This window comes from Pararge aegeria, chromosome 12, assembly GCF_905163445.1.
Source record: "Pararge aegeria chromosome 12, ilParAegt1.1, whole genome shotgun sequence".
NCBI lineage: Eukaryota > Metazoa > Arthropoda > Insecta > Lepidoptera > Nymphalidae > Pararge > Pararge aegeria.
The window spans coordinates 1,874,215-1,901,560 of NC_053191.1; the positions used below are offsets into that span (position 1 = coordinate 1,874,215).

At 36.9% G+C, this 27,346-nt stretch overlaps 1 protein-coding gene across 1 annotated transcript in view; it reads left to right on the plus strand.

The window, feature by feature from the left end:
* The window catches only part of LOC120627882, a 115,409-nt gene that overhangs the window by 15,765 nt on the left and 72,298 nt on the right, over positions 1 to 27,346 (plus strand). The window lies entirely within an intron of this gene.

Consider the following 27,346-nt stretch of genomic DNA (forward strand, 5'->3'; position numbering starts at 1 on the left):
CGGCGGTAAGTCACTGGTGTCAGTACCACTGTAATGGAATCAGACGCCGTCCGAACATTTCTCATCATATTTGACGCCCCTTTCGCTTATTTTGGGTAGAAGCAGGCGTTATTTTGCGGAGATCTACGCACAAGTTTGGAGCTACGTAGTAAAGATGCCTGCCTATTGATAATCTACAAGACATTCGTCGGAGAGTGTGCCCAAGAAATATTGGACCTAGTCTCCCCTCAACTTACCATCTAACTATGAGGAATTGCAAGGAACTGCACAGTTACGTAGTTGATATCCCGTAGACGTGATGATGGTTGGATCTGCACTCTGACACAGTTAATATCCCGAGGACGCCATACGAAACCCTTTGCTACCTGATGGTTGGATCTGAACTCTGACGCAGTTGATATCCCGTGGACGCGATACGTAGCGCTTCGATTCCTGGTTTCTAATACGCACCGGTTAAATCTTAATCTTCCGGCTTCCATTTTCTCACTCAAATTATATAAGTACCTAAAAATGAAGAGTGAAGATGCATATTCCAGGCGAGCGTGCTTAGGCTGCATCATTACTCCAATGAAATTGCTTGTGATTTCGATTACCGCAAAGAAATATTATTTAAAAAAAAACAGCTCTCTACATTGCTGTGCTGTTTCACATCGATACCTCTGTACAAGGTACTCGTTGTGGCCTGACGTGTAAAACTTGTTAAATTCTCGTACTCACTGCCAGTAGCCAGTATGTATTAACTGGACTGGCAGTCGGAAATAGAACTGACTCGTTTATCTACCCTGCTGATGCAACTGCTTGTTTGTGTTAGTTATTCCATTTGTTCGTGTTTACTCCACTTTTCTTGGTTTGCTTGTTTCAGAAACTGGAAATTTATGCAGCGGGGTAGACATGGAGTTAAATTAATATATGCGTCAAAGGCGAATAGATACAAAATACACATGTAGCGTCAGAAAAGGATTTATTTACGCATACGTCAATATGCACATAGGCATGTAAATGTGATATATTAATCTATATGATCTAGGTTAGCTCTAAGAAATATTCAATATAATTGAAGCTTACAAATTTTGAAGCAGCTGGACCAATAAAGTACCCATATATATTTTCTGCAAAATGAAAAGTAGGCAATTAATTGTATTGATACAGACGCCGCACCGCGACGCTTACACGTTATATAGTATGTTTCTCATACGCCAAAGTATGTATTATTATTTACCAATGAATACTAGTCGTTAGACTGGCTCACTGTTCTTAGACGAAAAAAGTCACTGTTTATACAACATCAACATCAGATGTATATAGATATACGTATACACCAGATCCGCTATTCATCGCATTGGGATCGACGCAAAATCAAACAAACGAGTAATCTAATAACACAAAATATAGGATTGTTTGTGGCAACGAGCAAATCCGATTACAGTGAAGCAAAACAATTGGATCAGCGGCAGATTTCACCACTGGGACCGTAAGCCTGGCCGTTGGCCGCATACCTACTTAGCCAACTAGCGCGATGACTGATGAGTAAACTATACGACTGTAAATAAAGCAGCTATGCAACTCTGATAGTCTTTTAACTGGAAATAATAAATGTATGTTTTAGTTACGCAGAGTCTTGTCACTTTCTGGCACTTGAAAGATGCCATTAGTAGAAGTGCAACAAAACACTGCGTGATTGTTCTGACGTTATGCCAAGTTTATTAATAAACCAGTTTTGTTTACACCTCGCAAGTTGTTTATTACCTGATCTCGATAACATACCAGGGCCTCAGGCCGATCATCAGTTCGGGCAAACGTCTAGATATTTTGAAAAACTTTATTGCAACAAAACTCAAAAAAACGATACAAGGAAAACATAAATAGTACTTAGGTAGTGCAAAGGCGGTCTTGTAACTAAAAGTAGTATTTAAAAGGCGGAAAGGACGACTTTATTTTAAAGGATTCTAAATCTTATTTTTCTGAGACTATAAATGTTTGCTGCAGAGCAAAATCGGGTGTCGTGATTATGTTTTCATCACCACAAAGAAACAATTGAAATTCGCTTAAAATACGTTAAGTGTTATAATATGAATGCAATTCCCAAATACGCAATAAACAATCCAAGCAAACATCTAAGTTTTAGATGTAACTTAGCTTTCGCAATGGCGTAAATTTTGCGGCAGAGCGAGAAGTTTTGGTCCGGTTTTTTATAGCCTCACGTTTATTTTATTACGCGTGTTTTACTAATTTGGGTTAATACAAAGAGATTTATTGAAGACCTCCTAAAATTTTGAAATTCCCTGCTGCCATTGGGTTACGTCACCATTTCAGGGGAAAACTCCCAAGTTGGCGGCGCTGAATGAGAACGTGAGCGATGTGAAGTATAACGTGCGTGATTATTTTGAGCACGTGTTTGGGCGATGTTGAGTTGCGAGCATGTGCGCGATTGGTAAACTCTTTTCATGGATTGAGCACGAGTTCTAAATAAAGAAAACCGATTTCAAAGGTCTCTGCAAAGTTGGAATACAATTTGTTTGCACGCCCTTTTTTATGCAATGTCGAAGTTGACGATCGCTCGACTTTGAAAGAAATACGGAAGAAAAGTGTTACTAGGATTTGTTATTGCAAATTTTGTTCATTGAAAATTCCAGTCTGTTCAACTATAAATAACTTTAAAATTTTATTTAATTATAGTTCAACATCATATTATTATATTTATTATAAGCTAACATTATTATTTTAAAATAATAGAAATTAATTTGATCCATTTTTATTTTAAATAATATGTATGTTCTATTAATTATGTATTATTCTTTTTGTACCATGTCTTGTACCTTAAATTTGCACATTTTGTCTGTGATTTCAATACAGACTGATGCTCATATTTTTGGTAAAATATTTGAATAGGACTCCAATATGCAATTTCGTTTCTCATTATTTAACCCAACAGGGATTTTTCATACAATTTATATAGAAACAGAAACTCTTGATTTATATCTTACTCATTTAAAGGAAAAATTCAAATCTCAACATGCACATAAAAAATATAGTCAAATTAAGAACCTCGTATTTTTGTATCAGTTGAATACTTCTATCACATCGCTATTGAAGTCTTAAATCAGTTCAATCACAGAACCGGAGAAGTCGCACTGGTAGGTGTCAATGGTAAGGGTGGTACAGCACATACTGCTTGTAGAGCCTAGACCAGCCTAGAGTCTGACTTAGACATAAACAATAATCCCACGTCGTAGTATATTCTATTACGTATTATGTGTTCATGCACGTTTGGTATTACATACGGGCTCTTATCGATGCTCTTTTGTCGAAGATTAAATTCTCTAATGTCTGAACTTAAAATATAAAAAAAGGATAAGAGCAACCATTTTCTTGCCGGCTCAAACCCTGCGGTAGAGTAACATCAAAACATCTAACAGACTTGACTTTTCAAAAGTGCTAGAGCGTGCTTGAAAAAAAATGTTTTTTTTTCTTTATATACTACGACAATACAGATATCGCCACCTAGTCACAAAGTAAGCGTAGCTACTAACGTACTAAGATGAACATTTTTATGAATAATAAACTAATAATATACAGATAAACATCCAGTCACTGAAAAACATTAATGTTCATCAGACAAACAATATCCAGTTGTGGGAATTGAACCCACAGCTTTGGACTCATAAAGCAGGGTAGCCAACTGCGCCAATCGGTCGTCAAAAAATAAGTAATGCTTTATGTATTCAAATAACACTTATCCTCAACGTTTCATATTTCACATCAGACAAGCTTTCACAGCGCTGCGGATTCGGTTTTCGAATTTAATTTGAATTCGACTTTTTAGGCCTGACCTCGGTCCGACTGACTCTGGTCTAGTAGGAGGCTCCGGCAGCTATTTGCTGGAAAAGGCATATCGCCAAGTTAGGTTGGTCTATGAATACCTCAAACCTCTACTCTCTGGTCTAAAGGGAGGCTTCAACCGTGGCTAGTTACCACTTAACCGACAAAGACGTACGGATAAGCGTTTTTGCTTTCTGTAGGATATCGCGTGGCACCAATTACGAGTGAATTATTTTTATTTTATCACATTTTTATATAAAAAGTATATTAATAATTTAACAGTCACAATTTTTGACTATATAGCCAAATGGTTTATGGCAATCATCAAATGACCGACTTACCACTTTAAACAAGGGCTCTCCTATAGGACATAGGTGGGTTTTTACGAATACCCTTTCCCTTTATAATTCCCTTTATACCAACTCCTAATTATTATAAAGACTAGTCGGTTGGTTGGCCAGCATTGGTGGACCAGCGCAATAGGCTGATTTTTGCGCTTTTGGCTTCAAGGTCACACCTTCCTCTTACAGTTGCCATGCGCCGTTTTCCACTCTTTGTAAGTAGACCCGTTCAAGCTCTTAAGACCAACGAAACGGTAATTAAGAACCCAAATTAAATACCGTGGTCTGTGGGAAATGGGACTGCGATGAATGACCTTTTTATTCATTAACTCCAGCCCTAATTTTTAACGCTGGACTTAATAACTGCAACTTCATCGAGTGTTACAGCTGTTTAGTTATGTAAAATTTCCAACAGGCTGATATTATCGGATGTATCATAATGCATAATCCGACAGCGACGTGGTGGCGTGGGTCAGCAACTGTAAGAATAGTTGGCTACCGAATTATTGGATTTTACTATTGTAAACGAGCAATCTTAATATATATAAATCTCCTGTCACGATGTTTGTCCGCGATGGACTCCTAAACTACTTAACCGATTTTAAATTAAATTCGCACACCGTGAGCAGTCTGCTCCAACTTAAGAGATAGGATAGCCTAGATATTTAATTATGTTCGCAATTTTATTTTATTGCAAATTATTTGTCTATAATTAATTGATAGTCACATGTACTCATTTAAGGCTTCGCAATACTGAATACGATAAAAACAAAATCAAACGCAGACGAAGTCGCGGGCAACAGCTAGTAGATTATGAAATTATGATCTCCCGAATGGTCCCAATTTGATAATTATTGCCGGGAACTGAACCCGGGACCTCCCACATTCCAACTTCACGCCCAATTCACAAACAACAGCACTCACCACTACACCAGGGAGGTGAAACAATTTAAACTAATTATTTATTTTCTCCAATGCAATCAGTTTAAAACTCTTTACAATAGCCATATTGTTTATTTATGTTAGCATGCGAGAAGTCAAAGCAAATGGTTTCGCATTCATAAAAAAATCTGTGCTCATTATAATCGACGACTCTAAGCACCAGACATATAATTAAATTATTAATTATTCATTAGATTATTACCGCTTTCATAAGCTTTTAAAGTAATACACACGAATTTTATTTACTTAAAGATTAAAACACAGAGATTTTATTGAGAGTAGTAGTTTATGAAACGGTTGCATAATACCTTATTAATAATTATTAATTATGTACAGTTTCATATAGAACCTTATTATCTCATCGCATGCAATATTAAATGCATTTAATTATAATCATTTGTTAAATTATAGGGGTCTTTATAAAGTATTTTAATCTTTGCGGAAATCCATGTTTGATTTGCCTTTTGCACAACCAGACAAATCTGATAAATATGGTATCTTGGATCTAAACGTATGGGGTACACGTATTTTGGAGGATCCTTCTCCTATCTGAGTCATACAAAAATTTTAGGGCAGGCAGTACTTTTGTGCATGTATGAAGTGCACGTGAGTTATCGCAAATCAAACTGAATATATATATTGTAGGTATGAATACGGCGACATAGTTAATCGATGTCAGAGCCTGTAATGTCCGCATTACAACGCGAAAACTTAACAAAACAGCGGCCAGAGGTACAGTCGGCCCATTATCCCACTGACAAGTGACAAGCGGATCAGTGCGGGCTTGCAGATGCTTTCTAGTTTCCAGTAACTGCCGGTTTATGGCTTCATTTAGCGCATTGCGCGTAATTTCAGCTCGGAATAGAAAGCGCAGAGGCGAGTTCCGGGGCTATTTTAATTTAAAATATGAAAATATACCTACCAGCGATGTGCACTTCATACATGTGCAAAAGCACTGCCTGCCCTACAATTTTTACATACTTCTTATCATTCGTATTTTTCTTATTTGTGTAATTTTGTTTATGTATTTGTATTTAGCTATTTGAATGTAGGTTTATAAGTCAAACATGAAATTGGAACAATGAAATTTCACATTTGTTTTATAAATATAACCTAAAATAAACTATTTATAACTAAATAAAATCTAAAACGTCCTCGAAACCACCGCAGCGAGGCACAGTTGCTAAGATGCTGGCAGAATTGCCCCTTTGGATAGCCAAACTAATTCGTTGGTTTATAATAATTTTACACAACCTGTCCCACTCATCTTGTCCTAATCCAAAGGTTGCCTGGCAGAGATCGCTACTAAGCGATAAGGCTGCTTTTTGTATTCTATTTCCCTCTTTGTATTTCTATTGTTCTTTTATTTTCTTAACTTCATAGTGGTGTACAAATAAAGAGTTAATAGTAATAGCCTATAACAGTACACTGCTAGACTAAAGTCAACTTTCTTGATCGTCATCCCTACCCCTACTACCCTAGGTAGACAGGGATCGCAGAAGATGATATAGCACAGAGGAAACTCCTGCCCGTTTTCCGTTATAGTATATTCTTTTCATCGCCTCATTCGAAAACCGACGAAAGTGACAAGTGTATTCTGATATGACCTCATCACACGGCAATATAAATAATCTCTATTTTTTCATAATCTTTCAGGTACTCTTTAAGTGTTATGATCGTTTGGAATATAAAAAAATAATAATAGTTTTCATTATAAAGTATACATATCTCTTTTTATATTTAATTTGTTTTTATTTATTTCGACATATTTGTTTTTCTTTTATTTTTAAATCACACTTTACACTAAAAGTAATCACAAATCTATAAGTCATTTTATAAAGTGGGTAAATAATAAAACTTTTGATAACTACAAATTCATATTTGCCAGATATTTTATTAAATTGAATAGGTTTTTTACAAATACGCTAATAATTATTATGTCATTAATAAATAGTTTTCAAGAAACTATTAAAACTATATTTGTTTAACAACCAATGTGTTGGTGGGTATTTCGATATAAATACGTAGGCATTATGGATACGATCCAGTCCTTCCAGTACTCCGAGGAAGTTTTTTTCCATTTTATGCCATCTACCTTTTTTATGCCTACCCTGGTCAAAAACCCTATACCTACCCGTATTACTTCATGTTGCCTCTGCAGTAATTTTAGCTTAACGTTATTTTAATGAACGAATTCACGCGAAGACATCCCAGATCAATCGATTGCGTTGGTTTAAAAATGGATGGGTGACGTTGAAGACTCCAATTAGACCCTATATTTTTGGTTCATAAAAATGAATCTGACTAACTCGTATGATAATAATTAATTAACTAATAAGATTAAAGTTGAATCTCTCTCTGTTGATCTGTTGCCCACAGGCCGTGGTTATGACGGTAACATTTTAAATCAGTACCCACAGGTAAGACAAAAGCCTGCTGTGTGACTTTCATTAGACCGATGATGATTTCACTTAAAATAAACATAAGGTAGAGTTCCGCTGAGAACTACGTCCCTCTTCCCTTTGATTAACATGGGACAACAAAGCACGTCATGTTAGAACCCAGCCGTGGGATATTAATAAACAATAAATATACTACGACAATACACACACCGCCATCTAGTCCCAAAGTAAGCGTAGCTTGTGATATGGGTAATATATCACAAGCTACGCTTAATATACATATAAACAGCCAGCCTCTGAAAAACATTCAAGTTCTTCACATAAACATTTTCCAGTTGTGGGAATCGAACCCACGGCCTTGGACTCAGAAAGCAGGGTCGCGGCCCACTGCGCCAATCGGCCGCCAAAAGATTTCTCTCGAGATTCATTTATAAAGTTTACAGAAGCTGGCGCTATACCATATTACTATGTAGAAATTAAATGCGTAAAAAGTTCTTGACCTAGCTGCGATGTATAAATTAACGTACTGATAAGGTTTCTGATGTTTACATTTGATAACTACTAACACACCTGGAGGTATGTTTGCATCGTATGAGTCCCATACCCAGACTAAAGTGTATCAAAATTACACCGGTATTTATATCAAAATACCCACCGACACAATGTCATGAAAATTAGCTTTGAATCAAATAGCATTTTAATTATTTCTTGAAAGTATTTATTAAATAAAAAAGAATTATCAGCACATTTCTTAAAATGCTTATCAATTTTATAAAATATCTGGGATATATAACAAGTTAAAGTATCAAAAGATTAATTATTATTTAAACACTTTATAAATGACTGTAACATATTATTATCAACACAACAATATTAATTTGTATTTCTATTACGCAGTAATATATATAGGAGCAATAATTGCACCGACATAATATTGTATGATGAATTGTGAAAGTGAGTTAGGCTACATTTTATTCTGGAAAAGTTGCACACATCTCGAGTCTAATTTCACGCGGACAAAGTCACGGGCGATTGTTGGTCATAAACTTAATTGAGGTAGTTAACGATTCGCACGAAGGAATAGTGAAAAATCAAAAACAAATAGCTATTTCATAGCATGTTAAAAGTAGTTACGCCGTACGTAACAAAATGAAACTCTTCAAAGCGAATCCCACCTACAAATACCGTAGTCTATACAAAACCAGTTATAGATATCGTGTAGAGTGAGTGACCTTCGCGAGCGCCAGGCTGGCAACCGAGTACTACCACTACATAGCCATAGCTATAGCTATGGAGCCACGGTGTAGCTTAGCACGATGACCCGTTCCGCCATTCTGCGGCGGATTCACCATCTAGCAACGACGTAACTAGACGCGCGTCGCAATCAGCTTTCAACCTTAGCATCTTAATATTAGATTTCAATTTCCCACAACGCTCGCTCCCCAGATGAGTGGCGCGCACTCAACTGACGCTGGGAAAGTGTTGTATTTATTTTTGTTCGTCAGACAAGTGAGTGAAACAGACTGCATTTGAGTGCAATCGGGTTTATTCACTAGGTCCTGTCGTGTACGCGTGTTACTTGTGAAGGGCTGACGCGGACGCTCGCTTGCATAGTAAAAGGTGTGCCTATTATGAACTACGTCACTGTGAACTCTATTATTTATTGACATCGTAGGGACTTTTTTGTAACAGCTTCGTCTGTTCATCTACGGTTGCGTTGTACTTTCGTTGCGTTCTTGCTATGAATAGTTTTAGTAGTACGATAGTCTGTGTATATAGAGATTTTGCTTAGGAGTAAATGCTATGAAATTGAATGTACTGGCGAAGCTAACCCGGTTCGGGCGCCATTTATTTTTAATTTTATAAAAAATTACTTTTAATGATTAAACTAATCCTCGTTGTTTGTTGATATAGATTGTAGTTATTTTTCATAAAATTTAACATGGCTGTCAAGCAGTAATTTGAAGAGGATATCATTCATTCATATTGTTCAGAGACTCGAGCATTTATTACATGCTTTTGGCATGTAGGGTGACACGAGGTGACGAAATCTATGGAGCCTAATCAAACAAATATACCGTATTAGTTATTTATTAACATGTATGTAGTGAGGTACATATTTTTTTCTGTTTTGTTCTTTCTTGCATATTGATAAAAGAAGTGCACTATTTTCATTAAACCAAAGCAAGTCTGAAGCGGTGATAGCGCCTTGCGTAAGAGTTCGTTTTCGCTTTTGGGGGCCCAAATGCAAATCCCAGCACGCACCTCTAACTTTTCTAAGTTTGCGATTTAAGTAAAAAAAATATCACTTGCTTCAACGGTGAAGGAAAACAACGTGAGGAAACCTGCACGCCTGAGAGCTCTACATAATGTTCTCAATTGCATGTGAAGTCTACCAATCCGCACTGGGCTTATTGTGGAAGGACACCCGTGCTATGTAATGATGATGATGAAAGCAAGTTAAGTTTTTTGATACATCATAGGCCTTCCCTCATAGGAGGAAGAGTCTTAAGAGCATAGCCTCGCCACGCTACTCCTTTGTGGTTAGGAGAGCTTAAACGATTACTCTCATGTGTATCAAGGAATGTGAGTGGACCAAAATGAATACAAAAAAATTTGAACATTAAAACTTGATTCGAAACAATTCGTGACCCGGCCCGGGAATCGAAACCGAGATCTCGTGCGTAGTTGAACGTCCAACCAGTCAGTTACATAAAACGTAATAATAACTCTTCTAGAAGCTTTCCAATTTCGACGTGTGTATATTTATCGGCTGTAGAAAAGTTAAACGAACGATTATAGAACGGAAATAACAAACGTGATTTATATCTATTCCGTGGAAATGTGTAACCTCGAAACAGACTTTCCTTCGTGCTATTTTTGGTGGCTCCGCGTTCTTTGATGTCACGACACGAACCTGTCACACACGGAACCGATCTACATTAAAAAAAATACAATATTATTATTGACAGTGGCGTGCTAATTCATATATGAATGAATGCACTGCCTACCATAAAAAAATCTTACAACTTATATAGAAGGAGAATTTTTCAATTTTATGCGATCTTCCTGCTTTATGCCTACCCTGGATTATTAACCAAGTGAGGCGAAGCCTCCGAGCTTACCTAGTTGAATTTGCTCTCTGATTTACCGTAACCCAAAAATTTAGAATAGTGCGTAAAAAATAATAATTAAATGTGATGATTATAAAATGTATTCATGGTAAAACTACTGTTTGGACCGAAAACATCCAAGGGATAGTCGGGAGCCGTTAGACGCAAGCGGTAACTGACCGTGGAGTTTGTCCCTACAGAATATCGATGGACGTTCAGCAGTGGACATCCATCGTCTGATATGATGATGATTGTAAACAATATGTTGTACGCAGGCTTATCCTGAAAAGCATTAAAAAATACATTTGATATACGCTCCAAGGTAAGGTAGAAACACTTTATTAAAATGTATTAAAATATTATATTACTTGTATCAAGTTTAAAGTTAATGTCACATATACATTGTGTACACAATGTATATTTTTCGAAGAAGATTTCAATGCCATAATCAATCAGTAATGAAAGTTGGTCTCGTGTGTAGAGGCAAACCGCCGGAATACAGATTACAGACCAACCTTGTAAAGGAAGTCGTAACAGCTAAGGCTATAACAGATCGTAGATTTATAAAACCAAACAAATGGTCGAACTAAGAAAATGTTGCCATTACAATAGATTGTTAGTTTTCAAGGAAACAAGATTCAAATAGATTAGGTTAGGGTAAAAAAGTAAGGTTAACAGTTCCAGCGCTACTGTTTTACGGAGTTGAATACCTAAATAGTAAAAAATAGACCCAAGTGCGAGTCTGACTAGCGCTCGGAGTGTTCCGCACCTCTAAAGAGCCCCTAAACCTTAAAAATTGCACTTCTCTACCTACTTCATAACTACCACTAAATAATATGTAGGTACATGATATCACAAAAGTCGTTATATTAAAATTTTAGATCCATACTGGAATGCCCATTTTCTTTATTCAATCTATATCTAATCTATAGATTCATAACTTAGTAACGTTGTTAAGCGATGATAAGCCAGTGGGTAGGAGCTGGACTTCACTTTAGGGGGGCCGAGTTCTAATCCTAGCGCGCACGTCTAAATTCTCTAAATTATGTGCGTTTTTAGTTTTAAAAATATCACTTTTTTTGAACGGTGAAGGAAACGTCGTGAGGAAACCTGCATGTCTGAGAGTTCTTGAATGTTCTCAAAGGTGTGTGGAGTCCACCAATCCGCACTGTACCAGCGTGGTCGACGTAGGGCCTTAATCCCTTTTCATTGTGGGTGGTAACCCGTGCCCTGAAGTGGACTGTAGTGGGTCGGTAATGGGTTGATATGATGACGACGATGAACGTTGTTATTGTCAAAAAATATCCATACAGCTTTCTGCTTTAGCAGCAGCATACTGCTTTGTCGACCAACGGAACTCAACTCTGAGTGGACTGACATTATCCCGGTATCAGTTGTAACGCAAATGAAATTTCGGGGCACAGTCATTATTTACGAAAATACACCGCAAAATCGTCTGCAGTGATGCCGTATTTTTTTTTACTCAACAAATATAGTGTACCATATTTTAAAAAATGTGCATTGACTACTGAACTAGCAAAGAGTGTATTTGAAGTAATCAGCCTTGGTTGGGTTTGTTTTAAGTATTTTGTATTACGACTATCTTAACTTTCCAATTCGAGTGGAAAATTCTTTCAAGTCTACGTAAAAACTCAACTGGATACAATCGAACAAAAACTAACGATTTCAGTCCAATCTGAAACTGTTGAGTTTCTTTGTACGTCTTTCTTCGAATGAATCGCTGAAAAAGGTTTTTTCGGTTCTCGTATTTTATATTTCAAATTAAGTGAAAATAGTGTATTTATAATAATGTTTTAAGTGATTTTATACCTGCCAGCCTTATTCCAAATCAAATAATCCATAATAAGCAGTTTCTGAAGTATTGTGTTTATACAACATCACTAAGTACATTCTCATATCAAACATTACTATGGAGGCCATTCAAAACTCTATTCAAACAATGACAGATCATTTTAACACTCAAATGGCTGAATTCCAAAGGAACTTGCAGGGAGCAATTCCGGCAACTAGTCCCACTTCCAACATTGCTGGGCAATTCAATGCATTCCGAGCCTTTGTGCTCTCTGCACTCGCCGGGCTCCAACAACAAGTGGAACTCCTTGCCAAGCAGACAGATCAGCTTGAGATGCGTAGCAGAAGAAAGATGTTGTTGGTGCATGGAATTTCTGAGAGTAAGGATGAGAATTTGGTTGCCACTGTGACTTCGTCACTATCTAATCACCTAAAGCTGACTGAATTACAAGAACATTCCTTTAGTCGCTGTCAGCGCCTGGGTCAGCCCAAAGGAGACAAGCCACGGGCTATTCTTCTCAAATTTCAGGACATTTCCACTAAGAATAAAGTCTGGTATGCTAAAACAGCCCTCAGGAATACAGGTATAACACTGTCTGAATTTTTAACTAAAGACAGGCATGATGCTTTTATGGCAGCTAGGCACAAGTTTGGGGTCTCCAAGTGCTGGACAAGGGAAGGTATTATAGTGATTGTTGGTCAAGATGGTAAACGCCATCGAGTCACCTCCAAGGCAGAGGTCAATTCTATCACCCAGGCTCTTACTAATGACCAAGTGCCAATAACTGTTGAGGCTGTTGTGCCCAGCGCAAACACTACTTCCGTGCTTCCAAAAGTCACCAAACCCTCGGTAAAAACACCATTAAGACAGAAGAGGCTCGCTAGGCGATAAACTTTAAGGCTCATTTTGCCCCTTGAGTATGATAAAACTTTAGTTTTGATGTTTTGCTTGCACTTGTACGGTATTTGCACTTTCTTATATTAATTTACTTAGTCTTTCAAGCCGCTTGTTACTATTTTATTAATTACAAACCCTCAATCGTTGCATTATTTTTTTTTTTTTTTTTTTTTTTTTTTTTTTTTATGGCTTGCGTTTGTACCAATTGGGTACGATTTACTTCGCCAATGTCATATTTTAAAATTTACTAACAAACATCTTGTATTAGTTGTCAAAGTCAATTAATTTACTAATCAATTATGACAACTCATAAGTAATATATCAAGTTGACATACGTCATCTTGTTACAAATAGAACTTTGTATACTCGTTGGCTGCGGTGCCAGAGAGTGTATAGGCACTATCAATATGCATCTGTTTTAGTGTTTTTTTTCTCATTGGCTGATTGCTACGTGAAAATATTAATTAAGGAAAGTTAATGTACTATTTGTCGCACAGATTTATTTATGCTTATAAAAAATGTTGCATGTACTTTTTTTTTTTGTTTTTTTTTTTTGTTATTTTTATTTTTGTCTTAGTTCTGATTTTATATTAATCGCTATCATTACAAAGCTTTATTGGTATATCTTCCTTTTGGCCTTCATATTATTGAAACAGGCAATTGAATATTGTAGTGTAATTGTTAGTTGTCTGGTCGCGGTTCTACTTTGCTTTATAATATTGTATCTAGTGCATAGTCTACAAATAGATTTTTATTGTTGCCTTGTATTTATCCTGCTATTAAGCATATACTTATCCTTTGTAAGCTTAGTCTGCATGCCATATATGATCTGTTTAGTACTTAGTTTAATGTAGTCTTTAATAAAATTTGTATTGTAAAGCGATCACTCATCAGGATGCTGGCGGGAGAGTGAGGAATCTTTTAGGGACCTTCCTATTTAGTTCACATTCTTTTATTTTTTTTATAATTTTTTTTTTTATTTTTTTTTTTTTATCTTTTATTATTTAATAATATTATTTATATTTTTTATTATATACACCTATTATGATTTCAAACGACACGTCTCTTGAAGGTGTTCTGGAGGATGATGCCAATTTATCAGTTTCCTCGTCTTCTCTTGGTAGTTACTATAGTATTTCACAACCGCTAAGCTCTCTTTTAAATTCAACATTTGCATTATATCCAAAAAACTTTAATGCTGTGCATATAAATGCTCAGAGTGTCCCAGCTCATTTTCCAGATCTTTTGACCACATTCGACAGTAGAAATATCCACGCAATCTTGGTGTCCGAGACATTTTTCAAACCTTGTTTACCTTCGACCTCTTATAGCTTGCCCGGCTTCCATCTTATTCGGAATGATCGGATTGGTAAGGGGGGTGGAGGCGTTGCTATATATCTCCGCAGCCATATTCCGTTTACTATTCTTGATAAATCTCCGTCAGTATACTCAGAATGTGCTGAACACCTGTTTATTGAGGTATTATTTGGCCATTTAAGATTGCTGTTGGGTGTTGTCTACTGTCCCTCTCTCCATATTGATTATTTTGATGCATTTGAAAGGTCCCTTGAGCAATTTTCTACGTCTGTTGATCACACCATTATTATGGGTGATTTTAACACTTGTCTTATTAAGGATGACCAACGCGCTAGGAAACTTAAAACCATAGTCAATGGCTGTAATTTAAACATTTTACCTACTAATGCTACTCACTTTTTCCCTAACTGTACACCCTCACTCTTAGATTTAATGATAGTTTCCTCTCCTAATTATGTCGAAAATCATGGTCAATTTCCCGCTGAAGCGTTCTCCTATCATGACTTGGTTTTTATATCATACAAGATTCGACCACCGAAAGCCAAGCCGACTGTAGTTATGCGTCGCAGTTTCAGACATTTTGATAATTCTTTATTTATGTATGATTTAAATAAAATAGACTGGACTACCATATTTAGCGCAGAAACTATGGATGATAAGTTAAGTATTTTTAATTCTCTACTCACAGAACTTTTTGATGTACACGCTCCTTTGAGACCTATCAAATTAAAACATCTTCCAGCGCCGTGGTTAACTCCCGAGATTAAGGCTCACATGAATAAGCGCAATGCAGCTAAAAGGAAATACAAGTTGCGCCCGTTAGAGGATAATCTTATAAGATATAAAAATCTCCGTAATCGATGTAGTAAACTCTGCCGCGATGCCCAACGTAATTTTATTTACAATGCCCTTCAAAATTTAAACACTGAAAAGGCCTGGAGGTTTTTAAACTCGTTAGGTATAGGTCGCCAGCGAAAAATGGCTCATCGTATCCCGGACCTAAATACCCTTAACCAGCACTTTGCAACTGCTTCAACGTTGGATAGTCAGATGAAGGAAGTTACTCTTAATCATCTAAGATCTCTGCCTGCGCCTGATTTTCCGACCTTTAAATTCAGAGAAGTGACTTTGGACGAAGTCAAGAAGCACGTTTTAGCCATCAAATCTGATGCCGTAGGAAGTGATGGAGTTGGTCGTAGGATGATTATCCTGGTCCTTGATAGCCTAGCTCCTATTCTATTACACTTATTTAACTATTCTCTATCAACTTGTACTTTTCCTTCTAGTTGGAGGAAGGCGTTCGTGATCCCTCTTTCTAAAATTGCTAATCCTACAACTCTATCACATTTTCGACCAATTTCAATTCTTCCTTTTCTTTCTAAAGTCTTAGAACGTATTGTCAATCAACAACTTACTCTTTTTCTGACTAAAAATAACGTTCTATCACCTTTTCAATCTGGCTTTAGACAAGGACACAGTACGGTCACAGCACTAATTAAAGTCTGTGATGATATTCGGAAAGGGATGGACAGTAAATTGGTTACTATTCTGGTTCTTCTTGACTTTAGCAATGCTTTTAATAATGTGAATTACGACTTGCTTCTTGCGTTGCTTAGGTCGAAGGTGAACGTATCATCTGAAGCCATTGACTGGTTTCAGTCGTATCTGTTTGGTCGTCAACAATGTGTCAGATTTGATGGTAAATGTTCCTCGTTTTCCCCCCTCACTGCAGGTGTTCCACAGGGTGGGGTGCTTTCACCACTTCTCTTTTCCATTTTTATTAACTCTGTCTCTTCTGTTATCTCCTCTTCATTTCATTTCTATGCTGACGATTTACAGATCTACTCCTCAGAAACCACTGATGGAATTTCCTCTGCTATTTGTAAACTGAATACAGACTTGGCGAATATTTGTAACTGGTGCAAATCTTACGGTCTTGCCGTAAATCCTGTTAAGTCACAAGTAATCGTCATAGGTAATCGCAATTTGCTGACTAAAATTAATAACCTTCCATCTGTTTACTTTGATGGGGTTGCTTTGCCATACTGCAATACGGTCAGAAACCTTGGGCTGACGATTGACAGTTCCTTTTCTTGGGGACCTCATGTATCTGAGGTAGGGCGGAAAATTTGTGCCACTATTGGCTATCTTAGGCGGTGGAAGAATCTTCTTCCAATTAAAACTAAGATCGCTCTTGCCAATTCTATTTTGTTACCTGTCATTGACTATGGTGATGCATGTTATCTTGACTTATCGCAGGATCTCCTTAATAAGCTCGATAGGCTGCAGAACCTTTGCATCCGCTTTATCTTTGGCTTGCGAAAGTTTGACCGCATATCTCAGTTCCGCGCTGAACTAAAGTGGTTGTCGGTCGGCCAGCGGAGAGAGATGCACGCCTTGTCTCTGTTGTATCGTATCCTGTTTCTTCCTCAGACTCCGCCATATTTAAAAGAACGTTTTACCTTTTTTGATAATAACAGGCTACGTTCCTGCACCGACAGCAAACTACAGGTTCCGTACAGTCGCACGAAATATTATAGTAATTCTTTTACAGCTAATTGTGTCAGACTCTGGAATTCCCTACCTGATGACATACGTCAGGCAAAATCCTTGCCTCTTTTTAAAAGTCGTTTGAAAAACTATTTTTTATGTATGTAGCGTTATAGTATGTAGTTTATTATATTTATATGTATGAACACTATATATTTTATATAATAATTATATGTTTAGTATTAGAATTTATACCATGTATGTAGTTTAGTTTGCAATATTTTTATGTAGGTAGAAATTTTTATTGCCGCACCAACCCGTTCCTTCCAATAACTACTATCGCCAAAGGTTGTCTGGGAGAGATCGCTTTAGCGATAAGACCGCCTTTGCACACCTAAACTAGTTTTTTTTTTTTTAATTATTTCTGTAAATATGTTTATTTGTATTTTGTTTTTGTGTGTGCAATAAAGAATTTATTATTATTATTATTAAAAAATTAAGAAAACTTTAAGAATATAAAACCGATGTATATTTTATCAGTAAGTTTAATAAACCTGACGGCAGGTAATCCGGGAAAAATGTCACCGTTTACCAATTAAGTTAAAATCAATTTTTTCTAACTTGTCTTATTATGTAAACCATCTTTTCATTAATTTTAAGTGTTAAAGTATGTCATAAAAATAGAAAAAAAAAACAAATCTGTTGTAATATATAAAAAAAAATATAAAAAGCGATTTTCTTTAATTATGTATGCTTAGCTGTTAAAGGTAAGGAACACAAAACAAAATAAAAACTTAAAAAATGCAGTATCTATAGGCTGAACTTTTGGTCATCCTCAAATTCCAACATCGGGTTAGTACCACGAATAATTTAAAAGAAAACCCACTGTTTATCTGGCAATTCTATATATTTCGTATAAAATGTCAAAAATATACTATCCGATCCGAGTGTGGATATTTTTAACGAATAAACGGGTAAATTCGTTGCTGTCTCTGTATCCGTAAACAAAACCATAAAATATTTCTCCATGCGTAACTCATAGTGCGGCGCTCAATAACAGTAGATAATGTAATGGACACAGTTAGTGTTTCCAGATCATTTTTATTTATTTCACTAGTAGAAAATAATCCACAATTAGACGACATGGAACGCGGAAAAAGAGCAATACAATATTTTTTATTTTCAAACGACAGAATTCACTGAGAACGAGAAATTATCTTATTTATTTAATCTCAAGTGCAGATAACTTTTTAAAATACAACAATAATATAATTCGCAATAAAAGCAATAGAAAACTTTAATTACAAATAAATTGTCTTAATTTGTATATAAATAATAGAAACTATATGTTTCTATTATTTATATTATATAAATATTTTGCCTCTTGTTTTTTCCTTTCCTTTAGGACAATTTTTTTTAAATCTATTTACATAAATTCGCAAAATGTCAAAATACGCATTTCAAACGAATTCAAAGTCTGCGAACATAAAGCGTAAAGACCATAATTTTTCATAATTTGATGAATGCTGGTAGTACTATTTTTAAGCTAGTTTCGTGCATTCCGCCAAAAAATCCTGTACGTAAATACCTAAAACATAGGAATCATTCCATTTGCATGAAGCGGCCGCACTGTGTGGAACAGTTTTAAACGGCGCAGATAAAAAACGTATTTGGCATGCATCCGCGAACCGTTAGTGGCCCGAAAAAAGAACTGCCAGAACGCAACGCGATTGAATTTTAAATCCACCCCATTTCAGGATGGTAAATGCTAAGGTCTATTTACATAGAACCGTGAACGTCGCTGAGCCGTGAACTGTCTTCAATTAATGTATGCACACATTAAATTGTTCACTATAGAAATACAACATAAATGCAATAGGTTGTGTGAGATAATAGTATTATAGTACTTATTATATACATTTTATATATCATATATATATTTGCGAAGCGCTTCGCATCTTCGTTTCTGATCTGCACCGCTAGATTTCCGCTTCCATTTTCCCCAGTACCTACAATATGAGTATCTTCAAAGCAAAAGTGAATAGGCATTTTCTAGGCAAGCGAGCTCCACCTTAGGCTGCATCATCGCTTACCATTGTGAATGCAGTCAAGCGCTCATTCATAAAAAAGAATCAGAATTAGATTTATACTTTTAAATTAGAATATATATTTTAAAAAGCAAACCATAGAGAGAAAATATTCCCAATTTTTTTAATATTACAGCAAAAACAATAGCCGCGTGAAAATTATGGTTAAAGAATCTTTCTTTATGTACGCGAAAAGACTTAGAATAGTAATATGGTAATAATTATCCCAAGGGAACGGGAATAATATCTGACTGACAAGCGAAGCGTGGACGGGTTTAGCTAATACTTCGTAAATGGAGGCGGTATTTAAAATGCATTATGGCGCGGTCGACGACCGGCGCTGTGTATGCAAATTGCATATACCTATTCAGCAGGTTAGTGTTAAAACTGTTATCTCGTCACCGTGGATAAACAACACGCTTGAGGCTGTTGGCCCCAACGCTTCTTGTCCAACATGTTGTCAAGCAGATGGATAAAAAAATCTCGCTAAACGAATTAGTCGGTTTCTTGTCACGAGGCATGCAGGCCTTCTCAAGACGTTTTCCTTCACCGTTAAAACAAAACATGCGGTTAACGTTTAAAAGTTAGAGGCCCCCCGGAAAGTGAATCCGAAGTCCTAACCATGAGAAGGACAAATTGGGGAAAACTCTAATCGGACTTGTACCCGAACGCTCTAAAGGACGAGAGAGCTAACTCAAAGTGACCGGGGAACCGAACCCACCGCCCGCTGAAGGTCAACCGTGAATCACCTCGCGCCACTCGGCCTGATAACACCGAGTTGACTTCAATGTCAAACCAATTCATTGAATTAGGTGTTACGATGCTTCTATGGTGCGGTTAGTTCTTGCAACCGACATAAAAAAAAAGGAAGAGGTAATCATAATTTTGGACTTATCAAATGTTCTAACATAAATCTACGAAACGGATTTTTATTGGAGAAGTTACGTTGGATCCATTTATTTTATTGATTATCGGTGGGGATGATGAAGAACTTCGGAGATCGGAGATGGAGTTCATAAGCGGCTAAGATCTACAAGTTCATTCCGCGCTAATCCGTTCCACGCGGGTTGGCGGTTATATTAATATATTTTGACGTGATTAATGTATTTCCTTATTTACTTAAGTAGTTGCTTATGAAGCTAGTTTTTTTTAATATGATTCTTAATCATTATTACCGGCCCACTAAAGGTCACGGGTATCCTCCCACAATGAGAAGGGGTTGGGGCCGTAGTCCACCACGCTGGCTCGGTGCGGATTGGTGGAATCCATCTTTTAGACAATTGTGGAGAACTTTCAGGCATATGATTCTTACTAAAATGTTAATATAATATAAGCGTAAAATAGATAATACAATAATGGGTGATAATGGGTGATAAATACAAGCCATCTAGATAGAGTTATCGTGCAGGACGAGTAAGCGGTTACTGTACAGTAAGGGTTTACTGGCTTCAGAAGTAACAACAATGCCTCTATACTCTCTGACTCTGCGCAGACGATATCGGCATTTGCAATTAAGTCAAATTAAATCAATTAAAGGCTTCAAAATGCTGAATCTCTTAAAGCATCAAGTAGATCCAGTTTCGCTTAACACCTAGCGCTCGTAATGAACCGCTACGGTTAGATAAAGGCGCGGTCGGGTCGGTTTGACCGTGAAACGCTCCGCAGCGGGCCGCGCTATATATAGATAATCGCGCCGTCCCGTCCGGTTATTCACTCCGTGTTTACAATTAATCTCCCCAGATACGCGGCATCCATCTCCTGATCTCTCGCTGAAACGATGCCACGCAGCTCGGCGGATGTACATTCCGAAATTAGTATGATATTTATTTGTGCAATTACATATATTTATACTGGTTTCGTATTGGTAGCTCGTAAGAGATCGATTATTCTATTGGTAGATCGCGGTGAAACCCCACCATGATATCTAGTAGTAGTAGAATTTGTGACAGAGCTCTGGGAACTACTACCGCCATGAACCGCATTGTTGCAATACTGGCAGCAGCATTGCGGTCTAGCGTGGTCGCCCGTGTGTGATAACAGCCACATATATCCACGCTTCAGATTGATGTACATAAGGCAGCATAATGCAGGACGAGTTCCTTGCATACCCTACTTATAGTTGTTGTCTTGTCTATAGGTTATGGTTTTCGACTTACCATCAGTGACCCATCTGCTTTGTCCATCAACTATAACTATTTAGTAAAAACTCATTTTGTAAAATCTCTAGGGAGTATGGGATAAATTGTATTGAAATTGTTTTTTTTTTTATTGAATGCTGGAGTAACCGTGATGCACAGCTGGCGCTGTACCTAACGACGTGTATGTTTAAAGTTATATTGACGCATTTCACATCGGACGTTTTGTTCACCTTGCAACAATGCCCGAGAGTTTTAGCAGGCAGGTATGAATCGTAAATCTGAAACGTATTGTGTCGAAACTATACCTGCGCCGAGATCTGCACGCAGATATTATAGAAAGCACAAAGTGGAGTAGTGCGTCTCGGAGTAACAAAGAAGTGCCCGAAATGGGTACGGTGAATTCCTTTTCTTGTTAAATCCAATGGTTCGAAAGGTACACATGTTAAAATACTTATTTTTAGGGTTCCATATATTATATCTCCTCGGTTGTATTTTAATATGTATGATATTTTCCGTCCTTTCAACTAACTCTACGCCAAAAAGTCTCTCCGTTCTTTCAACTAACTCTACGTCTAGTTGCTGAAAAAGTGTGGTAGCTTATTTAAGGCGTGAAGGAAGGAAATAATCATACTTTCGCATTTAAAATATTAGTAAGGATGAGGCATCGCCCGAAGGATGCCAATGGGCCCTACGCGTCCATGTGCCTGTCATTGGGCTGTATCTCTAAAAGTGAAACTTAATCTTCATCGAACTTAGTGTTGCGCGTAGTTTGTGGCGTTCAAAGTTGTTCGCTTACTTTTTGGCCGCTGCATATTTCAGGGCGTCCAAATAGATTGCATACAGAGAAATGTTCATAAGTGTGTGACTCTTTTGTCTCTATAACAACAAATAATGTTGAACGACCCCCTTTAATTTTCTTCTTTATTCATACAAAAACGATTTTTATGGCTGTTTTTGCTCGATTTCAATAATGCCAAATTTGTGTAGTGTTTCATATTGTATCGTGGTACGGAACCCTTCATATACTTTAACTCGCACCTAGCCGGTTTTTTTCTCAAAGCAGGATATGATATATAATATATTCCAACGTTTCCAATTGCACCAGGTACCGCCGACATATTAAGAATTAGTTTCTGCCTTAAATTTTATCATCATGATCAGTCTTATCAATGACCTACAATGTAAGATAGATGCGTTGGTTTTAATCCATCATGGCGCAGCGGTAAGCGCTGTGCTTTCAGTTTCGAGGCCCCAAGTGCTGCAATTTGGTGATTACTGATTTTTCTCTGGTCTGGTTTGGTGGGAGGCTTCGGTCGTGACTTGTCAATACACTATCGCAAAGACGTGCCGCTAAGCGATTTAGCGATCCTGAAAGATGTCGTGTAGAAACCGTTAAGTGTAAACCGGGTATGACTACCATACTAGGGAGTATGATAGTCATACCCGCTTATCGGTTTCTACACGACATCGTACACACGTTAGCCCGCAATCATCTTAGACTGCATCAACACTTACCACCAGGTGAGATTGCAGTCAAGGGCTTACTTGTAGTGGTATACACATTTCTTTTTTTAGCGCGCTAGCCTTTAATATAAAGTTCATATTGCGTGGCGTATCGAATGGATATGAAATGAAAACTTCAAACTTTAACTCATCGAGTTTGTAGAGGCTCGGTAACTCCGAGTACAAGTCACAAGCATCGACGTCTCAATGTTCCCGCGCTAAAGTTGCTAATTAGCAAAACAAAGTTGTTACTACACTGACTCACGTAACTAGCAGCATACAACGACTGAATCATCGGCTGCCTATAAGAACCTACCGTAGGGTTGTACTGTCGATTTATACCAAGTATTTTATAACAAAATTATAATCCACCACATATTCTTACGGTGCTGCCTGAGGTTTGAATTTAAATAAATTCGAAATTATTTGATAATTTATTTAATCACAGGCACTTATTAATTTTCTTCTTCTGAACTTATCAGGGTATTATACGGGAGATTTAAATCATTACAATACCTATTTACAGAATATAGTCGTCAAAGTTGCATAACAAAAATGGTGAAAAAAAGTTCAAAAACTGAAACCTGAGATATTTAATTTTCATACAAATCTACATAAAAGTTTTAAGTCCTGACTTAATAGCAAAGATTTTTGACAAAAAGGCGTAGTAGGTGGCCGCTTATTCCATTAATCTCAAACGACGTTGGTAGTTATGGTTGGTTTACGGAAAAAGTTGAACAGCCAGATAAAAAACATTAGGTACCATTTGCAGCGCCCCGTAAAAATATCTAAGCATCAACGCAAATGGTTCAAAAAGTGATATTGAAATCGGTCCATCCAAAAAACCTTATCCAATTGTCGCTATGAGCTATTTATTGACTGAAATAACAATAAACAATACACAGTATGAGGCAATCGGGCAGTAGGCGTCTGAACGATTTTAATCCCCAGCGCACTAGGATGTGTGTCGTTAGGAGGAAAACTGAGCACTACCGCGTATTGGATTTGAGATAGTGAGTCATATATGAGTCGTAGTCGTGGCACGTAAATACTCTTAATTACTCATAATGGACACGCTAGTGTTTATTTCTATGTTACTTAATGTTTTTTCCGTTATTCTCGTAGGTCTCAGCAGTTGCCAAGTTCGACTAGAGAACACGGGGTTTTATCCACGGTCAAATTCAAAGATTCGAAATTAATTTACCTCAAGTCTTTTTGTTTCTAGTGACTTTATCATCAATTCAGAAGGCAGAGTCCACCGAGAAGACTCTTTGCTAACTATCTTCCATTTTTGGGAAGATGAGAGCACAGCTTCCGGATCCTATAAGAAAATAGATACATATATCCCAATCTTTTAATCTTTATTCACCACACTTGTAGATCTTCCAAAATGCGTTCTCAAATCGCGACTGATCATAGTATTCCGTAAGATTACGTTTGCTAATAAACCTTCCTCTTTTCCTCGGTCGCTGTTCTAGTGCGCCTGGAGCCTGGAATTTATATTTTCCACAAACTCTTGGAAAACTCGTTCTACTACTAACGCAATTAATAGAGCTGGGCAGAATGTGTAAGAATCACTCTATCATATAATAGATGAGGTATATATTTTAAACAATAGGAAAACATTAGACTAAGTACGTTGAGAAATTAATTATTAAAGTAATTATTCCGATGTGATATATATTTATTTACCGCTTATTTGTAATGTAGGTACTTTCACTGACTTCTATAATGCAGGTCAAATCCTAGTATATGGGCAGAAGTTTTTCACCTAGTATAAATCGATAACATTATATCTAACTTAGATCATTTAACTGATAACTAATGTGTCTTTTTGTATACCATTATAATTGTTTCTTTGTGACCAATAAAGTATTTTATTATTATTATTGTTATGTGTTGCCAGAAGGTAAAAAAAAACGTTTGAGCTGTAACGCTTAGAGTAGTTACTGTGTTATTCGAAAGTGTATTTCTTCTGCCATAACTCATTAACCATTTGTCTTGACTAACTATTTCCTGCTAATCGGCGGATCGCATTCGATTGTGCCCGCGATAATGCGATAAGGCAGTGATTTGCGATAAGCGGCAGCAAGCCGGTAGGTATTTTACCTACCGCGTTGTTATCGCCGCGTATTTTTAGCCGCTAAATTATTACGTCCATTAGCGTCCGCAAAATTATGCTGAGAGACGGTTGTGAGATATCCTTTAACGTTCAATAACATTTGTTCGTTGTCAGTCTTCTAAGAGTTATCAAAACTTTATAACGTCGAACTGAAATCGACCTAATTTTGCTAGTCTTAGAGTAGAAAATTCTGTATTGCTTCATACAGAATTTGCTACTCTATCCTCAACCTATCTTATTTTACGTTACAGTGTTTAAAAACTCAAAATCGACTCTTCAATTATTTAATTCATGTGTTCGACTGAGAACTTTTACGTCGTAGTACGATTGGCGTAGACACCGATTAGGGGTTTGGGTTCAGTAAACCGTTATAAACCCAAAGAGTTACCGCGCTTCCTTGTTAATTACACCATCGTCATATTTCAGTTAAGCGCGGATTTTCTTTTTAATATGCTCACATTTTTTGTTTATCTCTGGACTCCATTTTTAATTCTGAGCATACAAAGTCATAGTAAAAAAACATAAAAAACTTTCGCATTTATAATATTCATAAGATAACCTTTACCTATATGGAGGACTGGTAAAGGCCAAGGTAGTTATCTCTTAGACTATAGATTGGTTTATGTGCTTGACCTCGAATCGTTATGCGAAGCCGGTATATAATTGCGAGCCTAATTATGTTTTTATTCGAGCATTTGATTCATACAACGATTGCAAACATATTAAACTGTATAGGTACCTATTTGTGTTTGTGTTCTCGGGCATCTTAAAGCCACTTTAAGCCGTCAAACAGGTTGAGGCTTCGTGAGAGAATTAATCTAGCCTGTGAGAGAATACAACAACTGAATCTAATACCTCAGGCCTCAGTACTTCAATAAGTCGCACGAAACGCCATCTCTGGTCGAAGATGTCTAGAATGAACAGTATGTATTTTGATTTTGAGATGATGAATAAAGAGCACGCTGTCCAGAAGCTCCTGGCATCTTCTTAAGCTTCGTGACCTATTCCGAGCCGAACCGGATGTAGAGTCACAACAAACAGACACAAAATACGTATAAAGTAGGGCTACTTGAAATTCGTTGAATTAATCGTAGCGTGATGATAAATTACAGCCTCCATTAAAAGAGCTACTTCTGTTTTAAATTTTCACCGGTAGATCCTGAGATAAGGTTGTGTAAAAATGCCAGAAAGCCTATCCAGATTCATAATATCAGTAGATTTATGGCAGAGAATATAGGGGCCATCCATGAAGTACGTCACACGAATTTTAGGACTTTTGAACCCCTCCCCCCGTCCTTGTCACGGGTTGTCACATTTTTATAACCCCCCCCCTCCTGATGTGACGTCACACATTTTTTAAATTTATGTATGTATTTAAAAATAATCGAGAGAAAACAGCTATTTTAATTTTTTACTTATTTTTATTAAATAATAATCTAATAAAATCAAAGTTTTTATTTCACATCCAAACTTTGCGTTTTAGTATTTAAAATTTTAACATATTACTTCACAAAAGTATTGACCCCCAATGCCCCTTGTCACACGATGTCACACTTCGGTGATACCCTCCCTCCCCATTAACGTGTGACGTACTTTATGGATGGCCCCTAATAAGAGACACCACGGATACGAAATACACATATTTTAATTTCTTCAATCAACAGATCTCTAAGAAAACAAGATATAATGATAAACTTCTTCAAACTGAAACTACTAGCACGTTAATAGTATAATCTAGAACAATTAATATTGAGGATATTTAGTTATCATCCGATTACGTCTCCATGGAGTAATACACGGAAAGCGTTACCTTAAGTTTGCTATGAAATGTTATAGTAAGGTATGTTTGAAGGGTCTCGGAAAAAACCACTTCCATTTCTGGTTAGACAGGTTTTGTAACTGCGCTAGGGTAAAATGCATTCATCTTAAAACATATTATATACATCATGGATAAAAATGTGTTGTATTGTGTATTAAAAAAAGCGGCTACGTGCGACTTGGACTTACAAACGTAGGGTTCTGTACAGATGTCCAAAATAAGACACTGATCAGTGTCTCATTACGTGTCCAACACGCTAGCCTAGTACGAATTGGTGGACTTCACACGCCTTTGAGAACATTATGGAGAACTCTTATGCAGGTTTCCAAACGATCTTTTCCTTCACCGTTGAAGAAAATGATATTTTGATTACTGAAAATGAAAAACGCACATAACTTGGAAAAGTTGAAGTTGCGTGCTGGGATTCGAACTCCGAAACTTAAGCCGAAGTCGTGCCCACTGAACTATGATTTAATATGAGAACGATGATATAGTTCACAGATATACAGACAGACGGACTGTGAATGCTAGCATTAGGACGCC